Genomic DNA, 27,772 nt, shown 5'->3' with positions numbered 1-27,772 from the left:
CGAATCCGACGCGAAACGGATAGTTAATTGTAATGTTCAGGGCCTCCTAATGACGATGGAACGCTCAAATTGCGTCGAGATGCAATACATCGGCCTCCAGCAGACTTGTCTCCAAGGGTCCATAGCTGTCTCGGGCACCATATGGTCGTTCGCCTGTGAGTGTAGATTATCGAATCCGACGCAAAATGATAATTAATTGTAACGTTCAGTGCCTCCTAATGACGATGGAACACTGAAATTGCTTCGCGATTAAATACATCGTCCTCCAGGCGATTTGTCTCCAAGGGGTCTAATGCTGCCTGTGGCACCTAATGGTCGTTCTTTTGTGAGTCTAGATTATCGAATCCGACGCATAACTGACAGTTAATTGTAAGGTTCAGGGCGTCCTAATGACGATGGAACACTCAAATTGCGTCGAGATTCAATACATCGTCCTCCAGCCGACTTGTCTCCAAGGGGATATTGCTGCCTCGGGCACCTAATGGTCGTTCTTCTGTGAGTCTAGATTATCGAATCCGACGCATAACTGATAGTTAATTGTAAGGTTCATGGCCTCCTAATGACGATGGAACATTCAAATTGCGTCAAGAATCAATGCATCCTCCTCCAGCCGACATATCTCCAAAGGTGTATTGCTGCCTCGGTCACCATATGGTCCGTCTCCTCTGAGTCTAGAATTTCGAATCCGTAGCAAAACTGATAGATAATTGTAACATTCAGGAGCTCGTAATGACAATGGAACACTTAAAATGCGTCGAGGTTCAATACATCGTCCTCCAGCCGACTTTTCTCCAAGTGTCTATTGCAGCCTCTGGCACCTTATGGTCGTTCTCCTGTGAGTGTAGATTATCGAATCCGACGCAAAAGTGATAGTTAATTGTAACGTTCAGGGGCTCCAATGACGATGGGACACTCAAATTGCGTCGAGATTCAATTTATCGTCCTTCAGCCGATTTGTCTCCAAGTGTCTATTGCTGTCTCGGGCCTTTTATGGTCGTTCTCCTGTGAGTCTAGATTTTCGAATCCGACGCAAAACTGATAGTTAATTGTAACGTTCAGGACCTCCTAATGACGATGGAACACTCAAAATGCGTCGAGATTCAATACATCGTCCTCCAGCCGACTAGTCGCCAAGGGGATATTGCTGCCTCGGGCACCTTATGGTCGATCTCCTGTGAGTCTAGATTTTCGAATCCGACGCGAAACTGACAGTTAATTGTAACGTTCAGGACCTCCTAATGACGATGGAACACTCAAATTGCATCGAGATGCAATTCATCGTCCTTCAGCCGACTTGTCTCCAAGGGTCTATTGCTGTCTCGGGCCTCTTATGGTCGTTCTCCAGTATGTCTAGATTTTCGAATCCGACGCAAAACTGATTGTTAATTGTAGCGTTCACGGTCTCCTAATGACGATGGAACATTCAAATTGCGGCGAGATTCAATACATCGTCCTCCAGGCGACTTGTCTCCAAGGGTCTATTGCTGCCTCGGGCTCCTTATGGTCGTTCTCCCGTGAGTCTAGATTATCGAATCCGACGCAAAACCGATAGTTAATTGTAACGTTCAGTGCCTCCTAATGACGATGGAAAACAAATTGCGTCGAGATTCAATTCATCGTCCTCCAGCCGACTTGTCTCCAAGGGACTATTGCTGCCTCGGGCACCTTACGGTCGTTCTCCTCTGAGTCAACATTTTCGAATCCTACGCATAACTGATAGTTAATTGTAACGTTCAGGGCCTCCTTATGACGATGGAACACTCAAATTGCGTCGCGATTCAATACATTGTCCTCTAGCCGACATGTCTCCAAGGGTATATTGCTGCCTCTGGCACCTTATGGTCCTGCTCCTGTGAGTCTAGATTTTCGAATCCGACGCGTAACTGATAGTAAATTGTAACGTTCAAGGCATCCTAATGACGATGGAACACTCAAATTGCGCCGAGATTCAATACATCGTCCTCCAGCCGACTTTTCTCCTAGGGGATGTTCCTGCCTCGGGCGCCTTATGGTCGTTCTCCTGTGAGTGTAGATCATCGAATCCGACGCAAAACCCCCCTGCGGGTTCCGGGGTTAGAATAGGCCCGCGGTATACCTGCCTGTCGTAAGAGGCGACTAAAAGGAGTCTCAAACGTTTCGGCCTTATGTGATGGTCCCCTGTCGGGTTTGACCTCCATATCTCAAAATTTTTCCGAAGAGCGAGCCGATTGGGGAAGGGCGCCTTCCCTGGTGCATTGTGTCCGTGTTGTGTTGAGAACTTTCGCCATTTTATTCGTCGTTGCATTGCAGTCTTGCCCGCTCTCCATCTCTTGGGCATCGATGCGCCCCAGCGTGCACTTTCTGCCAAGCACTGTGCGGGGCCATTTTCTGCACTGACGACGCCCATGGCCCACATGTCACCTAACATCCAGCACGGTAGCCAGTCCGTTGTGGTGGGGCCGCCATGTACCCTCTTGGTTGTAGCCCCCTGACAACACAGGGATCGCTCTACTGATGCCTGCGCCGTTCACTCCCCACGTATGCCAAGGAGTAGATGCCCATCTCCCTGGGGCATCAGGACTCCCGGCAATGGCCATCCTGCCAGGTGGCTATTGCTGTGGCTGGGTGGCGCCCGTGGGGAGGGCCCTTGGTCGGAGTAGGTGGCATCAGGGCGGATGACCCGCAATGAAGCGTGGTACATCATCTCTCGCTGGCGGCCAGCCGCCAGCAGTCTCTAAGCGTTCTCGGGCTCAATTTAATGCTCAGAAGTACGATCCGAAAACGTTCCCCTCCCTGGCCACGCCGTGGGAAGAGCGTAAGTCTCAGCATGGCGGTAACAGTTATTCGCCCCGATTCTTAGTTTGCACGAGAGCTGATGGGGAGTCTTTTCTCTCCACAAAGCCTCAGTTCTTCGTCGAGCATTTAGAGGACAAGTTTGGGGAGGTGGAGGGCTTGTCTAAAATGCGCTCTGGGTCAGTACTGATACAAACGGCATCCTCCGCCCAGTCCCGCAGGTTACTTGCTTGTGACAAGATGGGGGATGTTAACGTTTCTATTACACCACATAAGAGTTTAAATATGGTCCAGGGTGTTATTTTCCATAGGGATTTCCTTTTGCAGTCTGATGACGAGCTGCGCGCCAACTTAGAACGTAGAGGTGTTCATTTCGTCCGGCGCGTTCATCGGGGTCCGAGGGACAATCAGGTTGCTACCGGTGCCTTCATCTTGGCCTTCGAGGGTGATACGTTATCGGAAAAGGTCAAAGTGATTGTATACCGATGTGATGTCAAGCCCTATATCCCTCCCCCGATGCGGTGCTTCAAGTGCTGGAAGTTTGGCCATATGTCTTCCCGCTGCACTTCCAGCCTCACATGTCGCGATTGCGGACGCCCATCTCATCCCGATACTCCATGTCCCCCGCCTCCCATCTGCGTCAACTGCGGGGAGCACCATTCACCTTGCTCGCCTGACTGCAAAGTCTTTCAGAAAGAGCGCAAAATCATGGAATATAAGACCCTGGACCGGCTGACCTATACTGAGGCCAAACGGAAATATGACAGACTCCATCCTGTGAGAATGACATCTTCTTATGCAGCTGCTACAACAACTGTGCTAGCTCCATCAGTTTCGAGACTTCCAGCCAGCTCGATAAGCAGTAAGACTCCTCCTGCCCCCTTGCCCGTGGGGGGGCTCTACCCAACGGGTTGCTCCTGCACCACCTACCTCAGGAGCAACCTCCTCCCACCCGTCGGGGACGTCCGTCCCCGCTTCTTAGCCGGAGAAGCGTCTAACTTCTTCGACTACTCTCGCCCGTAAGAGTTCCCTTGCGACCCTCCCTTCCCAGGGTTCCACCAGCGGGAAGGATGACGGCCACCAGTGGCATAAGTCCTCACCAGCGGCCGGGCGTAGGGCTTCACGATCCTCCTCTGTCCCGGAGACTGAATCGGTGAAGCCTTCCCAGCCGGTGAAACCCAAGGTTCAGCGAGAGAAGTCCAAGAGAAAGACCTCTAAGGCCAAAGAACTTGCGGTGAGACCAACCCCACCGCACCTTTCGCGCTCTGCGTCTGAGGATGAGGTCGAGATTCTAGCGTCCGCTGAGGACCTTGATCTCGCTGGTCCCTCAGACGCCATGGATGCCTCTCGTACGGGTACTGAATCGGTGGCAGTGAGTGAACAAGCGGCGTAAATTGCCTTCCCAGTCCTTTCACGCCATTCTCAGCCATGGACAATACCATCCTCTAGTGGAACTGCGGCGGTTTTTTCCACCATTTAGCTGAGCTCCGCCAACTTCTCAGCCTTCGCCCTTTCTTCTGCATTGCTCTCCAGGAAACTTGGTTTCCAGCGATGCGAACCCCCGCCCTCCGTGGCTATCGGGGTTATTACAAGAACCGAGCAGCTTATGAAAGGGTGTCTGGTGGCGTCTGCATATATGTCCTTCACACTCTGCACAGCGAGTCTGTCCCTCTCCAGACGCCTTTAGAGGCTGTCGCTGTACGCGTATGGACGCCACAGGCTATTACCGTCTGCAGTCTTTACATTCCACCGGATGGTGATGTCTCGCAGCATGTCCTGGCTGCACTGGTCGCCCAATTGCCGCCGCCTTTCTTGCTATTGGGCGACTTCAACACCCATAACCCTCTGTGGGGTGGGTCAGTGGCCACAGGTCGAGGCGCCATCGTTGAACATTTGTTGTCGCAGCTCGATCTCTCGCTGTTAAATGATGGCGCCTTCACACACTTCAGTGTGGCGCATGGCACCTACTCCGCCATTGACCTTTCCATCTGTAGCCCTCGCCTCTTACCGTCTGTCCAATGGAGTGTGCATGACGACCTGTGTGGTAGTGACCACTTTCCGCTCTTTTTGTCACTACCACAGCGTCACTCTTCTGGGCGCCCTAGCAGATGGGCTATGAATAAGGCTGACTTGGATTTGTTCTTCTCCACTGCCGCTTTTGAGCCTCTCTCTACTGATGACATTGATGCGGTGGTTCAATCTGTCACCACCGGCATCGTTACTGCCGCCGAATCTGCCATTCCCCGTTCTGCTGGGTCCGCTCGGCGGAAGGCTGTGCCTTGGTGGTCGCCTGAGATCGCTGAAGCGATTAAAGATCGCCGGCGGGCGCTCCAGCGTCACAAGCGACATCCCTCCTTAGCCCACCTTATCGCCTTCAAACGGCTGCGTGCGCGGGCCCGTCTCCTTATCCGCCAAGGCAAGAAGGAGTGCTGGGAGCGGTATGTGTCCACAATTGGCCTCCATGTCACTCCCTCGCAGGTCTGGGCCAAGATTCGACGCGTCTACGGCTATCGGACCCCTTCCAGCGTCCCTGCGCTCTCACTGAATGGAGCCGTTTGTACCGACTCCGACGTCATTGCAAATCGCTTAGCAGAGCATTTTGCTATGAGTTCCGCTTCTGCGAATTACCCCCAGGCCTTCCGCTCCATTAAAGAGCAACCACCCGGAATCTTACAATGCTCCATTCAGTGAGTGGGAATTTCGCAGTGCCCTAGCTGCTTGCCCTGATACCGCTCCTGGGCCAGATGGCATCCACTGTCAGATGCTGAAACACCTTTCAGTGGACTGCCGGCGGCGCCTTCTCGATCTTTACAACCGTCTTTGGGTCGAGGGGGAGTTTCCGTCGCAATGGCGGGAAGGCATTGTCATCCCCGATTTGAATCCTGGGAAGACCCCTCTGGAGGTGGACAGCTACCGTCCCATTAGCCTCACCAACATTCTTTGTAAGTTGCTTGAAAGGATGGTGAGCCGGCGCTTGCATTGGGTACTGGAGTCTCGGGGCCTTCTGGCTCCATCTCAGGGTGGGTTCCGTAAAGGCCGCTCCGCCACCGACAATCTGGTGAGTCTGGAGTCGGCCATCCGTACTGCTTTTGCCTGCCGTCAGCACCTGGTCGCTGTCTTTTTCGACATGCGGAAGGCGTACGCTACGACATGGCGTCATCACATTCTTTCTACGCTTCATGGATGGGGTCTTCGGGGTCCTCTGCCGATTTTTATCCGCAATTTTCTGTCGTGTCGTACCTTCCGCGTGCAAGTCGCGGCCTCGTATAGTTCCTCCCACGTCCTGGAGAACGGTGTGCCACAGGGCTCTGTTTTAAGTGTCTGTCTGTTTTTAATAGCCATTAACGGGCTTGCTGCGGCCGTGGGAAATTCTGTCTCCGCTTCCCTGTATGCTGACGACTTCTGCCTTTATTACAGCTCTACTGGCATTGCAGCTGTTGAACGTCAGCTACAGGGCGCTATCCGTAAGGCGCAGTCTTGGGCTGTAGCGCATGGGTTTCAGTTTTCGGCAGCCAAGACCTGCGTTATGCATTTCTGCCGGCGCCGAACAGTCTATCCTGAGCCGCGGCTTTATCTTGCCGACGAACTCCTTGCTGTGGTGGAGACCCACAGGTTTTTGGGGGTGGTTTTCGATGTCCGGTTGACTTGGCTGCCTCATATCCGGCAGCTGAAACAGACGTGTTGGCGGCATCTAAACGCTCTGAGATGCTTGAGCAACACCCGCTGGGGCGCCGACCGCTCTACACTGTTGCGGCTCTACCAGGCGTTAATCCAGTCCCGTCTGGATTATGGGAGCCTGGCTTATGGCTCAGCATCCCCATCTGCGTTACGGGTGCTGGACCCGATTCTCCACAGCGGGATACGCCTTGCCACTGGTGCTTTCCGCACCAGCCCTGTGGACAGCGTACTAGTGGAGGCAGGTGTACCTCCACTGCGGTTCCGACGCCAACGTTTGCTGGCCGCTTATGCTGCCCATGTTCTAAGCTCGCCCGGGCATCCAAACTATCGCCTCCTGTTCCCGCGGTCGGTCGTCCGTATGCCAGAACGTCGGCCCCGGTCTGGTTGTACAATAGCGGTCCGCGTCAAAGAGCTTCTCTCTGGGCTCCAGGGTTTCACTGTTCCACCTCCTTTCCGGGCTACTTTGCATGTGTGTGTTCGTCGCCCTAGCCTTCGGCTCGACGTGGCACAGGGCCCTAAGGACTCAGTCCCTCCAGAGGCCTTCCGCCGCCGCTTTTATTCCATCCTGGCCACGTATCAGGGCTCTGGTGTTGTTTACACTGACGGTTCGATGGTTGCTGGTCGTGTCGGATATGCGCTCACTCAAGGGGACCTTTCCGAACAACGTTCCTTACAGGATGGCTGCAGCGTTTACACTGCTGAACTGGTCGCCATCTTTCGTGCCCTAGAGTATATCCGCTCCTGCTCAGGTGAGTCCTTCGTTATCTGTAGCGATTCCCTGAGCGGTTTACGAGCTCTCGAACAGTGTTTCCCTCGTTCTCGTTTGGTGATGGCTCTCCACGAGTCTCTGCATACTCTCGCCTGTTGCGGCCGCTCTGTGGTCTTTGTGTGGACCCCCGGTCATGTCGGTATCCCGGGTAACGAACATGTTGACCGCCTGGTGAAAGAGGCCACCAGTAAGCCATCTCTGGACGTTGGCCTCCCAGAGACTGATTTGCGGGCAGTCTTCCGCCGCAAAATCTTGGCGCTATGGGACGATGAATGGCGCGAACTGCCAATGCACAATAAACTCCGTGCTGTCAAGGAGACGACGGCTGTGTGGCGGTCATCCCTGCGAGCCACTCGCAGGGACTCAGTAGTTCTTTGCCGGCTCCGCATTGGCCACTCCCGGCTGACACACAGTTATTTACTGCGCCGGGAGGACCCTCCTCTATGTCGCTGTGGGGCAGCTTTGACAGTGGCCCACATTTTGCTGGCCTGCCCCATTTTAGCTGTGGTCAGGCAGACATTTGCGCTGCCTGCTACGCTCCCTGCCCTTTCAACAGACGACTCCACTGTGGCCGACTTAGTTTTAGGTTTTATTCGGGCAGGGGGATTTTATAATTTACTCTGAGTGTTTCTGTTTTATTTTATTGTTTTGTGTTGATTCTGGCCTTTGGCCTATGGTTTTACACTGATTTTTTAATGTGTTTCTAAGTGGTTGGCCTTTCCCTTTTTATGTCAATGGTCGGCCAACCACCGTCACACTCTGTGTGGTTTTAGTTTGTTTTGTCTTGTCTTTGTCTCAGTATCTCTTGTTCTGTATCGTCTGTGATCTCTTCTATACCATGTTTTTATTCTCTGTGGGTGTTCTTTGTCTTTGGAAAAAGGGACCGATGACCATGGCAGTCTGGTCCCTTTAATCCCCCAAAAGAAACAAACAAACAAACAAACCGACGCAAAATGATAGTTAATTGTAACGTTCAGGGCCTCCTAATGACGATGGAACACTCAAATTGCGTCGAGATTCAATACATCGTCCTCCAGAAGACTTGTTTCCAAGGGTCTATTGTTGCCTCGGGCGCCTTTTGGTCGTTCTCCGGTGAGTCTAGATTATCGAATCCGACGCAAAATTATAGTTAATTGTAACGTTCACGGCCTCCTAATGACGATGGAAAACTCAAATTGCGTCGAGATTCAATACATCGTCCTCCAGCCGACTTGCCTCCAAGGGGATATTACTGCCTCGGGCACATAAAGGTCGTTCTCCTGTGAGTAGATTTTCGAATCCGACGCAAAACTGATAGTTAATTGTAACGTTCAGGACCTCCTAATGACGATGGATGACTCCAATTGCGTCGAGATTCAATACATGGTCCTCCAGCCGACAGGTCTCCGAGGGTCTATTGCTGCCTCGGTCACCTTATGGTCGTTCTCCAGTGAGTCTAGATTTTCGAATCCGACGTAAAACTGATTGTTAATTGTTACGTTCACGGCCTCCTAATGACGATGGAACACTCAAAATGCGTCGCGATTCAATACATCGTCCTCCAGCCGACTTGTTTCCAAGGGTCTATTGTTGCCTCGGGCGCCTTTTGGTCGTTCTCCGGTGAGTCTAGATTATCGAATCCGACGCAAAATTATAGTTAATTGTAACGTTCAGGGCCTCCTAATGACGATGGATCACTCAAATTGCATTCGAGATTCAATACTATGTCCTCTAGCAGACTTGTCTCCAAGGGTCTACTGCTGCCTCTGGCAACTTATGGAGTCTAGATTTTCGAATCCGACGCAAAACTTATAGTTAATTATAACGTTCGCGGCCTCCTAAAGACGATGAAACACTCAAATTGCGTCGAGATTCAATACATCGTCCTCCAGCCGACTTGTCTCCAAGTGTCTATTGCTGCCTCTGGCACCTTATGGTCGTGCTCCTGTGTTTCTAGATTTTCGAATCCGACGCGAAACTGATAGTTAATTGTAACGTTCAGGGCCTCCTAACGACGATGGAACACTCAAATTGCGTCGAGAATCAATACGTCGTCCTCCAGCCGACTTTTCTGCAAGGGTCTGTTGCTGCCTCTGGCACCTTATGGTCGTACTCCTGTGAGTCTAGATTTTCGAATCCGACTCGAAACTGATAGTTAATTGTAACGTTCAGGGACTCCTAATGACGTTGGAACACTCAAATTGCGTCGCGATTCATTACGTCCTCCATCAGTCGACACGTTTCCAAGGGTCTATTGTTGCCTCGGGCGCCTTTTGGTCGTTCTCCTGTGAGTCTAGATTATCGAATCCGTCGCAAAACTGATAGTTAAATGTAACGTTCACGGCCTCCTAATGACGATGGAACACTCAAATTGCATCGAGATTCAATACTATGTCCTCTAGCAGACTTGTCTCCAAGGGTCAACTGCTGCCTCTGGCAACTTATGGTCGTGCTCCTATGAGTCTAGATTTTCGAATCCGACGCAAAACTGATAGTTAATGGTAACGTTCAGGGCCTCATAATGACGATAGAACACTCAAATTGCGTCGAGATTCAATACATCGTCCTCCAGCCGACTTGTCTCCAAGGTGATATTGCTGCTTCGGGCAACTTATTTTCGTTCTCCTGTGAGTCTAGATTTTCTAATCCGACGAAAAAATGATGGTTAATTGTAACGTTCATGGCCTCCTAATGACGATGGAACACTCAAATTGCGTCGAGATTCACTGCATCGTCCTCCAGCCGCCTTATCTCCAAAGGTCTATTGCTGCCTCGGTCACCATATTGTCCGTCACCTGTGAGTCTAGGATTTCGAATCCGACCCAAAACTGATAGTTAATTGTGACGTTCAGGTCCTCCTAATGACGATGGAACACCCAAATTGCGTCGTGATTCAATTCATCGTCCTTCTGCCGACTTGTCTCCAAGGGTCTATTGTTGCCTCGAGCACCTTATGGTCGTTCTTCTCTGAGTCAACATTTTCGAATCCAACGAAAAACTGATAGTGAATTGTAACGTTCATGGCCTCCTAATGACGATGGAACACACAAATTGCGGCGAGGTTCAATACATCGTCCTCCAGCCGACTTGTCTCCAAAGGTATATTGCTGCTTCGGGCCTCTTATGCTCGTTCTCCAGTGAGTCTAGATTTCGAATCCGACGCACAACTGATTGTTAATTGTAACGTTCAGGGCCTCCTAATAACAAAGGAACACTCAAATTGCGTTGAGATTCAATACATCGTCCTCCAGCCGACTTGTCTCCAAGGGGATATTGCTGCCTCGGGCACCATATGGTCCGTCCCCTGTGAGTCTAGAAATTCGAAACCGACGCAAAACTGATAGTTAATTGTAACGTTCACAGCCTCCTAATGACGATGGAACACTCAAATTGCGGCGAGGTTCAATACATCGTCCTCCAGCTGACTTGTATCTAAAAGTATATTGCTGCCTCGGGCCTCTTATGTCGTTCTCCAGTGAGTCTAGATTTCGAATCCGACGAAAAACGGATTGTTAATTCTAACGTTCAGGGCCTCCTAATAACGATGGAACACTCAAATTGCGTCGAGACTCAATACATTGTCCTCCAGCCGACTTGTTTCCAAGGAGCTATTGCTGCCTGTGGCACCTTATGGTCGTGCTCCTGTGAGTCTATATTTTCGAAACCGATGTGAAACTGATAGTTAATTGTAACATTCAGGGCCTCCTAATGACGATGGAACACTCAAATTGCGTCGAGATTCCATACATCGTCCTCCAGCCGACTTGTCTCCGAGGGTCTATTGCTGCCTCGGTCACCTTATGGTCGTTCTCCAGTGAGTCTAGATTTTCGAATCCGACGTAAAACTGATTGTTAATTGTTACGTTCACGGCCTCCTAATGACGATGGAACACTCAAAATGCGTCGCGATTCAATACATCGTCCTCCAGCCGACTTGTTTCCAAGGGTCTACTGTTGCCTCGGGCGCCTCTTGGTCGTTCTCCGGTGAGTCTAGATTATCGAATCCGACGCAAAATTATAGTTAATTGTAACGTTCAGGGCCTCCTAATGACGATGGAACACTCAAATTGCGACGAGACTCAATACATCGGCCACCAGCAGACTTGTCTCCAAGGATCTATTGCTGCCTCGGGCACCTTATGGTCATACTCCTGTGAGTCTAGATTTTCGAATCCGACGCGAAACTGATAGTTAATTGTAACGTTCAGGGACTCCTAATGACATTGGAACACTCAAATTGCGTCGCGATTCAATACATCCTCCATCAGTCGACATGTTTCCAAGGGTCTATTGTTGCCTCGGGCGCCTTTTGGTCATTCTCCTGTGAGTCTAGATTATCGAATCCGAAGCAAAACTGATAGTTAATTATAACGTTCGCGGCCTCCTAAAGACGATGAAACACTCAAATTGCGTCGAGATTCAATACATCGTCCTCCAGCCGACTTGTCTCCAAGTGTCTATTGCTGCCTCTGGCACCTTATGGTCGTACTCCTGTGAGTCTAGATTTTCGAATCCGACTCGAAACTGATAGTTAATTGTAACGTTCAGGGACTCCTAATGACGTTGGAACACTCAAATTGCGTCGCGATTCATTACGTCCTCCATCAGTCGACACGTTTCCAAGGGTCTATTGTTGCCTCGGGCGCCTTTTGGTCGTACTCCTGTGAGTCTAGATTATCGAATCCGACGCAAAACTGATAGTTAAATGTAACGTTCACGGCCTCCTAATGACGATGGAACACTCAAATTGCATCGAGATTCAATACTATGTCCTCTAGCAGACTTGTCTCCAAGGGTCAACTGCTGCCTCTGGCAACTTATGGTCGTGCTCCTATGAGTCTGGATTTTCGAATCCGACGCAAAACTGATAGTTAATGGTAACGTTCAGGGCCTCCTAATGACGATAGAACACTCAAATTGCGTCGAGATTCAATACATCGTCCTCCAGCCGACTTGTCTCCAAGGTGATATTGCTGCTTCGGGCAACTTATTTTCGTTCTCCTGTGAGTCTAGATTTTCTAATCCGACGAAAAAATGATGGTTAATTGTAACGTTCATGGCCTCCTAATGACGATGGAACACTCAAATTGCGTCGAGATTCACTGCATCGTCCTCCAGCCGACTTATCTCCAAAGGTCTATTGCTGCCTCGGTCACCATATTGTCCGTCACCTGTGAGTCTAGGATTTCGAATCCGACCCAAAACTGATAGTTAATTGTGACGTTCAGGTCCTCCTAATGACGATGGAACACCCAAATTGCGTCGTGATTCAATTCATTGTCCTTCTGCCGACTTGTCTCCAAGGGTCTATTGTTGCCTCGAGCACCTTATGGTCGTTCTTCTCTGAGTCAACATTTTCGAATCCGACGAAAAACTGATAGTTAATTGTAACGTTCATGGCCTCCTAATGACGATGGAACACACAAATTGCGGCGAGGTTCAATACATCGTCCTCCAGCCGACTTGTCTCCAAAGGTATATTGCTGCTTCGGGCCTCCTATGCTCGTTCTCCAGTGAGTCTAGATTTCGAATCCGACGCACAACTGATTGTTAATTGTAACGTTCAGGGCCTCCTAATAACAAAGGAACACTCAAATTGCGTTGAGATTCAATACATCGTCCTCCAGCCGACTTGTCTCCAAGGGGATATTGCTGCCTCGGGCACCATATGGTCCGTCCCCTGTGAGTCTAGAAATTCGAAACCGACGCAAAACTGATAGTTAATTGTAACGTTCACAGCCTCCTAATGACGATGGAACACTCAAATTGCGGCGAGGTTCAATACATCGTCCTCCAGCCGACTTGTATCTAAAGGTATATTGCTGCCTCGGGCCTCTTATGTCGTTCTCCAGTGAGTCTAGATTTCGAATCCGACGAAAAACGGATTGTTAATTCTAACGTTCAGGGCCTCCTAATAACGATGGAACACTCAAATTGCGTCGAGACTCAATACATTGTCCTCCAGCCGACTTGTTTCCAAGGAGCTATTGCTGCCTGTGGCACCTTATGGTCGTGCTCCTGTGAGTCTATATTTTCGAATCCGACGTGAAACTGATAGTTAATTGTAACATTCAGGGCCTCCTAATGACGATGGAACACTCAAATTGCGTCGAGATTCAATACATCGACCTCCAGCCGACTTGTCTTCAAGGGGATATTGCTGCCTCGGGCACCTTATGGTCGTTATCCTGTGAGTCAAAATTTTCGAATCCGACGCAAAGCTGATAGTTAATTGTAACGTCCAGGGCCTAGTAATGACGATGGAACACTCAAATAGCGTCGAGATTCAATACATCTTCCTCCAGCCGACTTGTCTCCAAGTGTCTATTGCTGCCTCTGGCACCTTATGGTCGTGCTCCTGTGTTTCTAGATTTTCGAATCCGACGCGAAACTGATAGTTAATTGTAACGTTCAGGGCCTATTAACGACGATGGAACACTCAAATTGCGTCGAGATTCAATACGTCGTCCTCCAGCCGACTTGTCTCCAAGGGGATATTACTGCCTCGGACACCTTATGGTCGTTCACCTGTGAGTCTAGATTTTCGAATCAGACGCAAAACTGATGGTTAATTGTAACGTTCAGGGCCTCCTAATGACGATGGAACACTCAAATTGAGTCGCGATTCAATACATCGTCCATCAGCCGACATGTCTCCACGGGTCTATTGTTGCCTCGGGCGCCTTTCGGGCGTTCTCCTGTGAGTCTAGATGATCGTATCCGACGCAAAACTGATAGTTAATTGTAACGTTCACGGCCTCCTAATGACGATGGGACACTCAAATTACGTCGAGACTCAATACATTGTCCTCCAGCCGACTTCTCTCCAAGGGTGTATTGCTGCCTCTAGCACCTTATGGTCGTACTCCTATGAGTCTAGATTTTCGAATCCGACGCGAAACTGATAGTTAATTGTAAGGGTCAGGGACTCCTAATGACGTTGGAACACTCAAATTGCGTCGCGATTCATTACATCCTCCATCAGTCGACATGTTTCCAAGGGTCTATTGTTGCCTCGGGCGCCTTTTGGTCGTTCTCCTGTGAGTCTAGATTATCGAATTCGACGCAAAACTGATAGTTCATTATAACGTTCACGGCCTCCTAAAGACGATGAAACACTCAATACATCGTCCTCCAGCCGACTTGTCTCCAAGTGTCTATTGCTGCCTCTGGCACGTTATCGTCGTGCTCCTGTGTTTCTACATTTTCGAATCCGACGCGAAACTGATGGTTAATTGTAACGTTCATGGCCTCCTAATGACGATGGAACACTCAAATTGCGTCGAGATTCAATACATCGTCCTCCAGCCGACTTGTATCAAAGGGGATATTGCTACCTCGGGCCTCTTATGGTCGTACTCCAGTGAGCTTAGATTTTCGAATTCGACGCAAAACTGATTGTTGATTGTAACGTTCAGGGCCTCCTAATGACGATGGAACACTCAAATTGCGTCGAGATTCCATACATCGTCCTCCAGCCGACTTGTCTCCTAGGGGATATTTCTGCCTCGGGCACCATATGGTCCGTCTCCTGTGAGTCTAGATTTTCGAATCCGACCCAAAACTGATAGTTAATTGTAACGTTCAGGGCCTCCTAATGACGATAGAACACTCAAATTGCGTCGCGATTCAATACATCGTCTTCCAGCCGACTAGTTTCCAAGGGTCTATTGTTGCCTCGGGCGCCTTTTGATCGTTCTCCTGTGAGTCTAGATCATCGAATCCGACGCAAAACTGAGACCTAATTGTAACGCTCACGGCCTCCTAATGACGATGGAACACTCAAATTGCGTCGAGATTCAATACATCGATCACCAGCCGACCTGTCTGCAAGGGTCTGTTGCTGCCTCTGTCACCTTGTGGTCGTACTCCTGTGAGTCTAGATTTTCGAATCCGACGTGAAACTGATAGTTAATTGTAACATTCAGGGCCTCCTAATGACGATGGAACACTCAAATTGCGTCGAGATTCCATACATCGTCCTCCAGCCGACTTGTCTCCAAGGGGATATTGCTGCCTCGGGCACCTTATGGTCCGTCACCTGTGAGACTAGATTTTTGAATCCGACGCAAAACTGATAGTTAATTGTAACGTTCAGGGCCTCCTAATGACAATGGAACACTAAAATTGAGTCGCGATTCAATACATCGTCCATCAGCCGACATGTCTCCAAGGGTCTATTGTTGCCTCGGGCGCCTTTTGGTCGTTCTCCTGTGAGTCTAGATGATCGAATCCGACACAAAACTGATAGGTAATTGTAACGTTCACGGCCTCCTAATGACGATGGGACACTCAAACTGCGTCGAGACTCAATACATTGTCCTCCAGCCGACTTCTCTCCAAGGGTGTATTGCTGCCTCTAGCACCTTATGGTCGTACTCCTGTGAGTCCAGATTTTCGAATCCAACGCGAAACTGATAGTTAATTGTAACGTTCAGTGCCTCGTAATGACGATGGAACACTCAAATTGCGTCGAGATTCAATACATTGACCTCCAGCCGACTTGTCTCCAAGGGGATATTGCTGCCTCGGGCACCTTATGGTCGTTCTTCTGTGAGACAAGATTTTCGAATCCGACGCAAAACTGATAGTTACTTGTAACGTTCAGGGCCTCCCATGACGATGGAACACTCAAATTGCGTCGAGATTCCACACATCGTCCTCCAGCCGACTTGTTTCCAAGGGGATATTTCTGCCTCATGCACCATATGGTCCGTCTCCTGTGAGTCTAGAATATCGAATCCGACCCTAAACTGATAGTTAATTGTAACGTTCAGGGCCTCCTAATGTCGATGGAACACTCAAATTGCGTCGCGATTCAATACATCGTCCTCCAGCCGACTAGTTTCCAAGGGTCTATTGTTGCCTCGTGCGCCTTCTGATCGTTCTCCTGTGAGTCTAGATTATCGAATCCGACTCAAAACTGATAGTTAATTGTAACGCTTACGGCCTCCTAATGACGAAGGAACACTCAAATTGCGTAGAGATTCAATACATCGTTCTCCAGCCGATTTGTCTGCAAGGGTCTGTTGCTGCCTCTGGCACCTAATGGTCGTACTCCTGTTAGTCTAGATTTTCGAATCCGACGCGAAACTGATAGTTAATTGTAACATTCAGGGTCTCCTAATGACGATGGAGCACTCAAATTGCGTCGAGATTCAATACATCGTCCTGCAGCCGACTTGTCTCCAAGGGTCTATTGCTGCCTAGGTCACCATATGGTCCGTCTCCTGTGAGTCTAGTATTTCGAATACGACGCAAAACTAATAGTTAATTGTAACATTCCGGGCCTCCAAGTAACGATGGAATACTGAAATTGCGTCAAGATTCAATACATCGTCCTCCAGCCGACTTGTCTCCAAGTGTCTATTGCTGCCTCTGGCAGCTAATGGTCGTGCTCCTGTGAGTCAAGATTTTCGAATCCGACGCGAAACTGATAGCTAATTGAAACGTTCAGGACCTCCTAATGACGATGGAACACTCAAATATCGTCGACATTCAATACATCGTCCTCCAGCCGACTTGTCTCGAAGGGTCTATTGCTGCCTCGGGCACCTTATCGTCGTTCTCCAGTGAGTCTAGATTTTCGAATATGACGCGAAACTGATAGTTAATTGTAACGTTCAGGGCCTCCTAATGACAATGGAACACTCAAATTTCGTCAAGATTCAATACATCGTCCTGCCGCCGAATTGTCTCCTAGGGTCTATTGCTGCCGCGGGCTCCTTATGGTCGTTCTCCTGTGAGTCTAGTTTTTTGAATCCGACGCAAAACTGATAGTAAATTGTAACGTTCAGGGCATCCTAATGACGATGAAACACTCAAAATGCGCCGAGATTTAATACATCGTCCTCCAGGCGACTTGTCTCCGAGGGTCTATTGGTACCTCGGGCACCTTATGGTCGTTCTCCTCTGAGTTTTCATTTTCGAATCCGACGCAAAACAGATAGTTAATTGTAACGTTCAGGGCCTCCTAATGACGAAGGAACACTCAAATTGCGTCGAGATTAAATACATCGTATTCCACCGACTTGCTTACAAGGGGATATTGCTGCCTCGGGCACCATATGGTCCGTCTCCTGTTAGTCTGGATTTTCGAATCCGACGCAAAACTGATAGTTAATTGTGAGGTTCAGGGCCTCCTAATGACGATGGAGCACTCAAAATGCGTCGCGATTCAATACATCGGCCTCCAGCCGACTTGTTTCCGAGGGTCTATAGTTGCCTCCGTCGCCTTTTGATCGTTCTCCTGTGAGTCTAGATTATCGAATCCGACGCAAAACTGATAGTTAATTGTAATGTTCAGTGCCTCCTATTGACGATGGAACACTCAAATTGCGTCGCGAATCTATGCATCATCCTCCAACCGACTTTTCTCCAAGGGTCTATTGCTGCCTCTTGCACCTTATGGTCGTTCTCCTGTGAGTCTAGATTTTCGAATCCGACGCAAAACAGATAGTTAATAGTAACATTCATGGCCTCCTAATGACGATGGAACACTCAAAAATCGTCGAGATTCAACACATCGTCCTCCAGCCGACTTGTCTCGAAGGGTCTATTGCTGCCTCGGGAACCTTATCTTCGTTTTCCTGTGAGTCTAGATTTTCGAATCAGACGCAAAACTGAGAGTTAACTGTAACGTTCAGGGCCTTCTAATGACGATGGAACACTCAAATTGCGTCGAGACTCAATACATCGTCCTCAAGCCGACTTGTCTCTACGGGGATATTGCTGCCTCGGACACCATATGGTCCGTCTCCTGTGAGTCTAGATTTTCGAATATGACGCGAAACTGATAGTTTATTGTTACTTTCAGGGCCTCATATTGACGATGGAACACTCAAATTGCGCCGAGGTTCAATACATCGTCCTCAAGCCGACTAGATTCCAAGGGTCTATTGTTGCCTCGGGCGCCTTTTGATCGTTCTCTTGTGAGTCTACATTATCGAATCCGACGCAAAACTGATAGTTAATTGTAACGCCCACAGCCTCCTAATGACGATGGAACACTCAAATTGAGTAGAGATTCAATACATCGTTCTCCAGCCGACTTGTCTGCAAGGGTCTGTTGCTGCCTCTGGCACCTTATGGTCGTACTCCTGTGAGTCTAGATTTTCGAATCCGACGCGAAACTGATAGTTAATTGTAACGTTCAGGGTCTCCTAATGACGATGAAACACTCAAATTGCGTCGAGATTCAATACATCGTCCTCCAGCCGACTTGTCTCTAAGGGGATATTGCTGCCTCGGGCACCATTTGGTCCGTCTCCTCTGAGTCTAGATTTTCGAATATGACGCGAAACTGATAGTTTATTGTAACGTTCAGGGCCTCCTAATGACGATGGAACACTCAAATTGCGTCGAGATTCAATACATCGTCCTCAAGCCGACTTGTCTCCAAGCGTCTATTGCTGCCTCTGGCACCTTATGGTCGTGCTCCTGTGAGTCTAGATTTTCGAATCCGACGCGAAACTGATAGTTAATAGTAACGATCAGGACATCCTAATGACGATGGAACCCTCAAATTGCGTCGAGATTCAATACATCGTCCACCAGGCGACATGTCTCCGAGGGTATATTGCTGCCTTGGGCACCTTATGGACGTTCCCCTCTGAGTCTACATTTTCGAATCCGACGCAAAACTGATAATTAATAGTAACGTTCAGGGCCTCGTAATGACGATGGAACAGTCAAATTGCGTCGAGATTCAATACATCGACCTCCAGCCGACTTGTCTCCAAAGGGATATTGCTGCCACGGGCACCTTATGTTCGTTCTCCTGTGAGACAAGATTTTCGAATCCGACGCAAAATTGATACTTAATTGTAACGTTCAGGGCCTCCTAATGACGATGGAACACTCAAATTGCGTCGAGATTCCATACATCGTCCTCCAGCCGACTTGTCTCCAAGGGGATATTTCTGCCTCGGGCACCATATGGTCCGTCTCCTGTGAGTCTAGATTTTCGAATCCGACCCAAAACTGATAGTTAATTATAACGTTCAGGGCCTCCTAATGACGATGGAACACTCAAATTGCGTCGCGATTCAATACCTCGTCCTCCAGCCGACTAGTTTCCAAGGGTCTATTGTTGCCTCGGGCGCCTTTTGATCGTTCTCTTGTGAGTCTAGATTATCGAATCCGACGCAAAACTGATAGTTAATTGTAACGCTCACTGCCTCCTAATGACGATGGAACACTCAAATTGAGTAGAGATTCAATACATCGTTCTCCAGCCGACTTGTCTGCAAGGGTCTGTTGCTGCCTCTGGCACCTTATGGTCATACTCCTGTGAGTCTAGATTTTCGAATATCACGCGAAACTGATAGTTGATTGTAACGTTCAGGGTTTCCTAATGACGATGTAACACTCAAATTGCGTCGAGATTCAATACATCGTCCTCCAGGCGACTTGTCTCCAAGGGTCTATTGCTGCCTCGGTCACAATACGGTCCGTCTCCTGTGAGTCTAGCATTTCGAATCCGACGCAAAACCGATAGTTAATTGTAACGTTCAGGGCCTCTTAATAACGATGGAATACTCAAATTGCGTCGAGATTAAATACATCGTCCTCCAGCCGACTTGTCTCCAAGTGTCTATTGCCCACTCTGGCACCTTATGGTCGTGCTCTTGTGAGTCTAAATTTTCGAATCCGACGCGAAACTGATAGCTAATTGTAACGTTCAGGACCTCCTAAGGACGATGGAATACTCAAAAATCGTCGAGATTCAATACATTGTCCTCCAGCCAACTTGTCTCGAAGGTTCTATTGCTGGCTCGTGCACCTTATCGTCGTTCTCCAGTGAGTTTAGATTTTCGAATCCGACGCAGAACTGAGAGTTAATTGTAACGTTCAGGGCCTCCTAAAGACGATGGAACACTCAAATTGCGTCGAGATTCAATACACCGTCCTCAAGCCGACTTGTCTCTAAGGGGATATTGCTGCCTCGGGCACCATATGGTCCGTCTCCTGTGAGTCTAGATTTTCGAATATGACGCGAAACTGATAGTTAATTGTAACGTTCAGGGCCTCCTAATGACGATGGAACACTCAAATTGCGTCGAGATTAAATACTTCGTCCTCAAGCCGACTTGTCTCCGAGGATCTATTGCTACCTCGGGCACCTTATGGTCGGTCTCCTCTGTGTCTACATTTTCGAATCCGACGCAAAACGGATAGTTAATTCTAATGTTCAGGGCCTCCTAATGAGGATGGAACACTCAAATTGCTTCGAGATAAAATACATCGTCCTCCAGCCGACTTGCCTACACGGGGATATTACTGCCTCGGCCACCATATGGTCCGTCTCCTGTGAGGTTAGATTATCGAATCCGACGCTAAACTGATAGTTAATTGTAACGTTCAGGGCCTCCTAATGACGATGGAACACTCAAATTGCGTCGAGACTCAGTACATCGTCCTCCAGCCGACTTGTCTCCAAGGCGATATTGCTGCCTCCGGCACCTTATGGTCGTGCTCCTGTGAGTCTAGATTTTCGAATCCGACGCGGAACTGATAGTTAATTGTAACCTTCAGGGCCTCGTAATGACGATGGAACACTCAAATTGCGTCGAGATTCAATACATCGTCCTCCAGCCGACTTATCTCCAAGGGTCAATTGCTGCCGCGGGCTCCTTGTGGTCGTTCTCCTGTGAGTCTAGATTATCGTATCCGACGCAAAACTGATGGTTAATTGTAACGTTCAGGGCCTCCTAATGACAATGGAACACTCAAATTGCGTCAAGATTCAATTCATCGTCCTTCAGCCGACTTGTCTCCAAGGGTGTATTGCTGCCTCGGTATCTTATGGTCGTTCTCCTCTGAGTCAACATTTTCGAATCCGACGCAAAAGTGATAGTAAATTGAAACGTTCAGTTCATCCTAATGACGATAGAACACTCAAATTGCGTCGAGATTCAATACATCTTCCTCCAGGCGACTTGTCTCCGAGGGTCTATTGGTACCTCGGGCACCTTATGGTCGTTCTCCTCTGAGTGTTCATTTTCGAATCCGACGCAAAACAGAAAGTTAATTGTAACGTTCAGGGCCTCCTAATGACGATGGAACACTCAAATTGCGTCGAGATTAAATACATCGTCCTCCACCGATTTGCCTACAAGGGTATATTGCTGCCTCGGGCACCATATGGTCCGTCTCCTGTGAGTCTAGATGTTCGAATCCGACGCAAAACTGAGAGTTAATTGTATCGTTCAGGGCCTCCTAATGATGATGGAACACTCAAATTGCGTCGAGATTCAATACATCGTCCTCAAGCCGACTTGTCCCTAAGGGGATATTGCTGCCTTGGGCACCATATGGTCCGTCTCCTCTGAGTCTAGATTTTCGAATATGACGCGAAACTGATAGTTAATTGTAACGTTCAGAGTCTCCTAATGACGATGGAACACTCAAATTGCGTCGAGATTCAATAAATCGTCCTCCAGCCGACTTGTCTCCAAGGTTCTATTGCTGCCGCGGGCTCCTTATGGTCGTTCTCCTGTGAGTCTAGATTTTCGAATCCGACGCAAAACTGATAGTAAATTGTAACGTTCAGGGCATACTAATGACGATGGAACACTCAAATTGCGCCCAGATTCAATACATCGTCCTCCAGGCGTCTTGTCTCCGAGGGTCTATTGCTGCCTCGGGCACCTTATGGTCGTTCTCCTCTGAGTCTACATTTTCAAATCCGACGCAAAACTGATAGTAAATTGTAACGTTCAGGGCCTCCTAATGACGATTGAACACTCAAATTGCGTCGAGATTAAATACATCGTCCTCCAGCCGACTTGCCTGCACGGGGATATTGCTGCCTCGGCCACCATATGGTCCGACTCCTGTGAGGTTATATTTACGAAACCGACGCAAAACCGATAGTTAATTGTAACTTTCAGGGCCTCCTAATGACAATGGTACACTGAAATTGCGTGGAGATTCAATTCATCGTCCTTCAGCCGACTTGTCTCCAAGGGTCTATTGCTGCCTCGGGTACCTTATGGTCGTTCTCCTGTGAGTCAACATTTTCGAATCCGACGCTAAACTGATAGTAAATTGTAACGTTCAGGGCATCCTAATGACGATGGAACACTCAAATTGCGTCGAGATTCAATACATCGTCCTCCAGGCGACTTGTCTCCGAGGGTCTATTGCTTCCTCGGGCACCTTATGGTCGTTCTCCTCTGAGTGTTCATTTTCGAATCCGACGCGTAAATGATAGTTAATTGAACGTTCAGGGCCTCCTAATGACGATGGAACACTCAAATTGCGTCGAGATTAAATTCATCGTCCTCCAGCCGACTTGCCTATAAGGGGATATTGCTGCCTCGGGCACCATATGGTCCGTCTCCTGTGAGTCTAGATTTTCGAATCCGACGCTAAACTGATAGGTAATTGAAAGGTTCAGGGCCTCCTAATGACGATGGAACACTCAAATTGGGTCACGATTCAATACATCGGCCTCCAGCCAACTTGTTTCCGAGGGTCTATTGTTGCCTCGGGCGCCCTTTGATCGTTCTCCTGTGAGTCTAGATTATCGAATCCGACGCAAAACTGATGGTCAATTGTAACGTTCACGGCCTCCTAATGACGATGGAACACTCAAATTGCGTCGAGATTCAATACATCGTCCTCCAGCCGACATGTCTCCAAGGGTCTATGGCTGCCTCTGGCACCTTATGGTCGTGCTCCTGTGAGTCTAGATTTTCGAATCCGACGCGAATCTGATAGTTAATTATAACGTTCAGGGCCCCCTAATGACGATGGAACACTGAAATTGCGTCGAGATTCAATACATCGTCCTCCAGCCGTCTTGTCTCCAAGGGGATACTGCTGCCTCGGGCCTCTTATGGGCGTTCTCCCGTGAATCTAGATTTTCGAATCCGACGCAAAACTGATAGTTAATTGTAACGTTCAGGGCCTCTTAATGACGATGGATCACTCAAATTGCGTCGAGATTAAATAGATCGTCCTCCAGCCGACTTGCCTCCAAACGGATATTGCTGTCTCGGGCACTATATGGTCCGTCTCCTGTGAGTCTAGATTTTCGAATACGACGCGAAACTGATATTTAATTGTAACGTTCTGGGCCTCCTAATGACGATGTAACACTCAAATTGCGTCGAGATTCAATACATCGTCCTCCAGGCGACTTGTCTCCGAGGGTCTATTGCTACCTCGGGAACCTTATGGTCGTTCTCCTTTGAGTCTACATTTTCGAATCCGACTCAAAACTGACAGTTAATTTGAAACGTCCCCTTTGGACAATTTATATATGGCTGTGCTTAACCTGACACACAATATTTTGTTAACGCAACGCAATCTGACTTTCAAACTTCCCTGCAAAAGAATGGCCCTGACTAACATTAAACTATACATTTCACAAATCACTTACCTCACAAAAATCTTCGCTGCTCAAGCTACTGCAATACAGCGAGAGCCACTACTGCCCGCTAAATAAAAGATTCAAACTATGGAAGGCACTAACTACTGATAGGGATAGTTAGCAAATGAAAGATATTAATAGAGAACAAACAATGTATTTACCTTGGTATCATCATATATAAATATAGCAGTTCATGACAAATTACAAATCTCCGCCATCTCTCTCCCCACATCCACCACTGCTGGCGGCTCACCTCCAACTGCGCAACGCTACGCGCTGTTCACATCCAGCTGCCTAACACTACAATGGCGAGAATTACAACAATGCAATGCAGCCACAGACTGCACACAGCACAGCCAGTGATTTTCATATTGAGCGCTACGTAACGTTGCCAATAAGAAAACATAAACAGCCTACTTACATAGAGAAAACATAAACAGCCTACTTACATAGCCCCCATGCTCCCTACAAAAAATTTTACAAATTTTTTTTGGGCAGTGGCCAATAATGATTTGATAAAATTTTTCATAATTACAATAACAAAGAAATCAAATGCACACACTTATTGATACAATGTTGATCAAAAGCTAAAATTTTCTCACAGTCCATAAAGATAGTCCTGATCATTCATCATAACAGTAATTACAGGTTTTTTTTTACAAAGTCTCATTAGTAAAAGAAATTGCACACAGAAGTAGTGGATTTCCATGCAGTCTTGAAGAAGTAGTGTTGTCCTTCCAACGGAAAGACAGTGCTGACTCTTGACATGCATACAGGTAATGGGCCACAACAGAGCAAACCCACAGCAGAGTCATTCGAAGTTTGGAAGAATATTGGTAGGTAGGTCATCACAGAGCAGACCCACTGTAGTCCTGGTAGAGATTACGGTATTGGTGGGCCACCAGAGGTGCAGACCCACTGTAGTCCTTGTAGAGGTAATGGTAATGGTGGGCCATCAAAGATGCAGACCCACTGTAGTCCTTGTAGAGATAATGGTAATGGTGGGCCATCAAAGATGCAGACCCACTGTAGTCCTTGTAGAGATGGCCAGCAGCCATCTGTTGCGATTGTGCAGGTGCACACTCACCATCAAAGAGTCTTGCGGAGAATATAGCAAGTCCATAAACCACCACTTGTGCACTCACAAAGTTTTTGGAATTGTCCTTAGAACCAGCAATGCTGTTATCCAGTCCCTTGCTGAATTATTAACACACGTGCAAACACTAACAGTCCCTACTTCTCACATATTGTCCATATACTATGACCAACAGAAACGTGTGCAGTGAAATGTAACTTAATTGGAAGAACTGGTGTCTGTACAATTATAAATTTACAACATGAAAATACAATTACAAAGGTACAAAATACATCATTAAAGAACATAACAATACAGATAACATTTGTAGTAACACAGGCTTTACAAAAGAATAGAAATAAACATATACATCAGTGGAATTATGACATGAGTACATACATAAAGGATCACAATAACTTTTGAAACATCAACTTCACACATGAGCATTGAACAGAACAGAATTAATAATGTCTAACATCTTTACAAAGTAAATAACATATTATTAATGCCAATTATATTCGAGGATAACAGTATTCCTCATCATAGTGAATGTAGCTTAATATTAAAAGAAGAAAAAATTCTATGAAACTACACAGAGACGGGAAGAAAACAAATACACAAGGGTACACAAACACATAGTGGGATAACACCAATAGGAAAGGACAGGGTTCGTTTTCAGTGTCACATTTGGTACTGCAGTACAACCCAAAACTTCATATATCTTTCCTCTTATTTCATCCTTTGTTTCCACCAAAAAAATTCTATCTAAGCATGCTTTCTGTATTTATATGTTCACACATTTCTCACCTCAACATTTATTTCCAAGAAAATCCTACCTAAACCTGTTTTCTGTATTCTAACCATATTTCTTTCAAAAGAAATATGGCTCATTGTGCAATACTTATTTAGGCCCAAATCGTTTTCATATAACTTTCAAAGCATTCTTTCCCTATTCTCCATAGTTAGGTTCTTATATAGTCTACCCCCTCTTAAGCTAACTTAAATCTACTGAGCTCAGATACTAAACTAAGGAACGAGGCAATGCAGCAGCACATAAAACAATTAATATAAACAGCAATAAAAAAATGGAAAATCGCAAAGCAAGCTACAGTAAATCTAAATTACCAAGCAATTCAACATTACAACTAATATGAGGCAATGCAGCAAACAAAAAGTAAATCTGGCTTAGCAGAGTAACACAAATTAAAGTTCAGTAGTACTATGCCTGGCAAACAGCAGCTTATATCTAAACATGACATAGCTCAAGCAGAAAATATAGTACACTAAAGATAACAATGCAGATAAGGGAAATGTATATTCACATCTTAATGTCTATGTAATTAAAGTGGTGCACCACAACAACTGATTGTAAAAGAAATATTACCATGTACTTGAAAAGAAAATTATGTGTTACTGTTACTAGTTCCTTCTTATTGTTGTTTCCTTTCCAAGTGCTCCTTTTTTAAAGAATGTGGATTATAAAATAATTATTTAATAGATCTGTTGACAGAAAGTGTTCACATTAGCAAATGCATTTCATTTTATAAAAGCAATGCTGCAACACAGCTGGAAACCAGATATCAAATGAAATAAGCAACTATGAAAAGCAAAGCATAAAAATATCATTCAGTAGTCATGTGACATTTCATAAGTTAGTAGAAATTCTCTTAACTCTCATAGAAAGACGCTTATCATAATCAGGTGTGCAGATGTAAAAATATTTCTTGTCATTTTATTAGGCATTTCAGTAAATATCAGAAAGTACGATATGTTTCCAAGTAATCAGCGTGTCGGATTTGCGATGCTTTCTCTAAAGGAATGGCAATGGCCAGGATAATGGCCTCCCTTTTTTTTTTGTTCTACCTGTGCCGCTGAAAAGGGCTCGCAATAATGGCTTTTTCTCCAGGCGTCTGACACAGCTGGGTGCCCGCGACGCATTACGTGCAGGTGGTCACTTAACTTTCGTACAGAAATATTTACGACAGCAGTTTCTGCTACCGTTGCAGTCTCATATAAAAATATTTCACAGGTCAAGAATTAGCGTTGCAAATCTGTAGAAACAAAATCCTATAAATATAAGTGTCCAAAAAAAATATTCGTCAGCATTGTGATACAGTCACACATTTCATAACTCTTAAAGTACGTTTCTTGGTTTCCAACATCCTTTTCATAAATCAGAGTCCCTAAACACTACTCATTATTCCTTACCTCATTATACATATACATATTCGTCGACACTTCTTCAATATTTCATCGTGAGAAATACGTAGCATAATAAACATTCCTCAACAACATAATACACATCGTCGTCGTAATAATAACATCATAAAACTTCAGTCAAATCTCAAAATCGTCGTAACTTCCTCCAATAATATCTAAGCCTAAAAAGAATTCTCTGCTCATTTAAATAGTGTCATCTACCTCAAACGTACTTTAAAAATCATGATCTCATACCAAATACATCATTCAAAGCTCTCATAGTATCACAATGGTTCCGAAAAATATGAACAGTTTACAAAGTACAGACAAAATACAGTTTCATAAGTGTGAAGTTATCCAACTGTGTAATTGCGTAAACATGTGTCGAATCCGTGCTAAGGCAGAAATCTTGTGACAGATCTGGATGAGCTAAGATTGGCGCGTGAAGTAACGCTTCTTTCAAAGAATTGAATTCCAACTGTGCTTGTTCGTCCCAGTTCCAAATAGTATTTTTTCCAGTGAGAGAACAAAGTTTTGGTGTAACAAGAATTTGCATATTCAGAAAACGACGGTAAAAATTTACGAGACCTAGAAAACTGCGGACTTGTCTTTTTGTGGATGGAACTGGAATGGCTCTGATTGCTTCTAACTTTTCAGGATCCGGCTGAATGCCTTCAGAAGAAGTAATATGTCCCAAAAACTTCACCTTTGTCCTACCGAATTCAGACTTTTCCAAGTTAACTGTAATTCCAGATTCTGCAAAAATACGTAACAAACTGTTGAGGATGCGATTATGTAGTTCCCATGAAGCTTCTGCTATTAGAATATCGTCCACATATAAGGTGATGTGACGTTTTAAGAACTCAGGTAATATCGAATTTAGCCCGCGAATGAATGCTGCTGAAGAAATGTTCAAACC

This window comes from Schistocerca serialis, unplaced genomic scaffold (genome assembly GCF_023864345.2).
Source record: "Schistocerca serialis cubense isolate TAMUIC-IGC-003099 unplaced genomic scaffold, iqSchSeri2.2 HiC_scaffold_1393, whole genome shotgun sequence".
NCBI lineage: Eukaryota > Metazoa > Arthropoda > Insecta > Orthoptera > Acrididae > Schistocerca > Schistocerca serialis.
Note: the sequence above shows the minus strand (reverse complement) of the source record.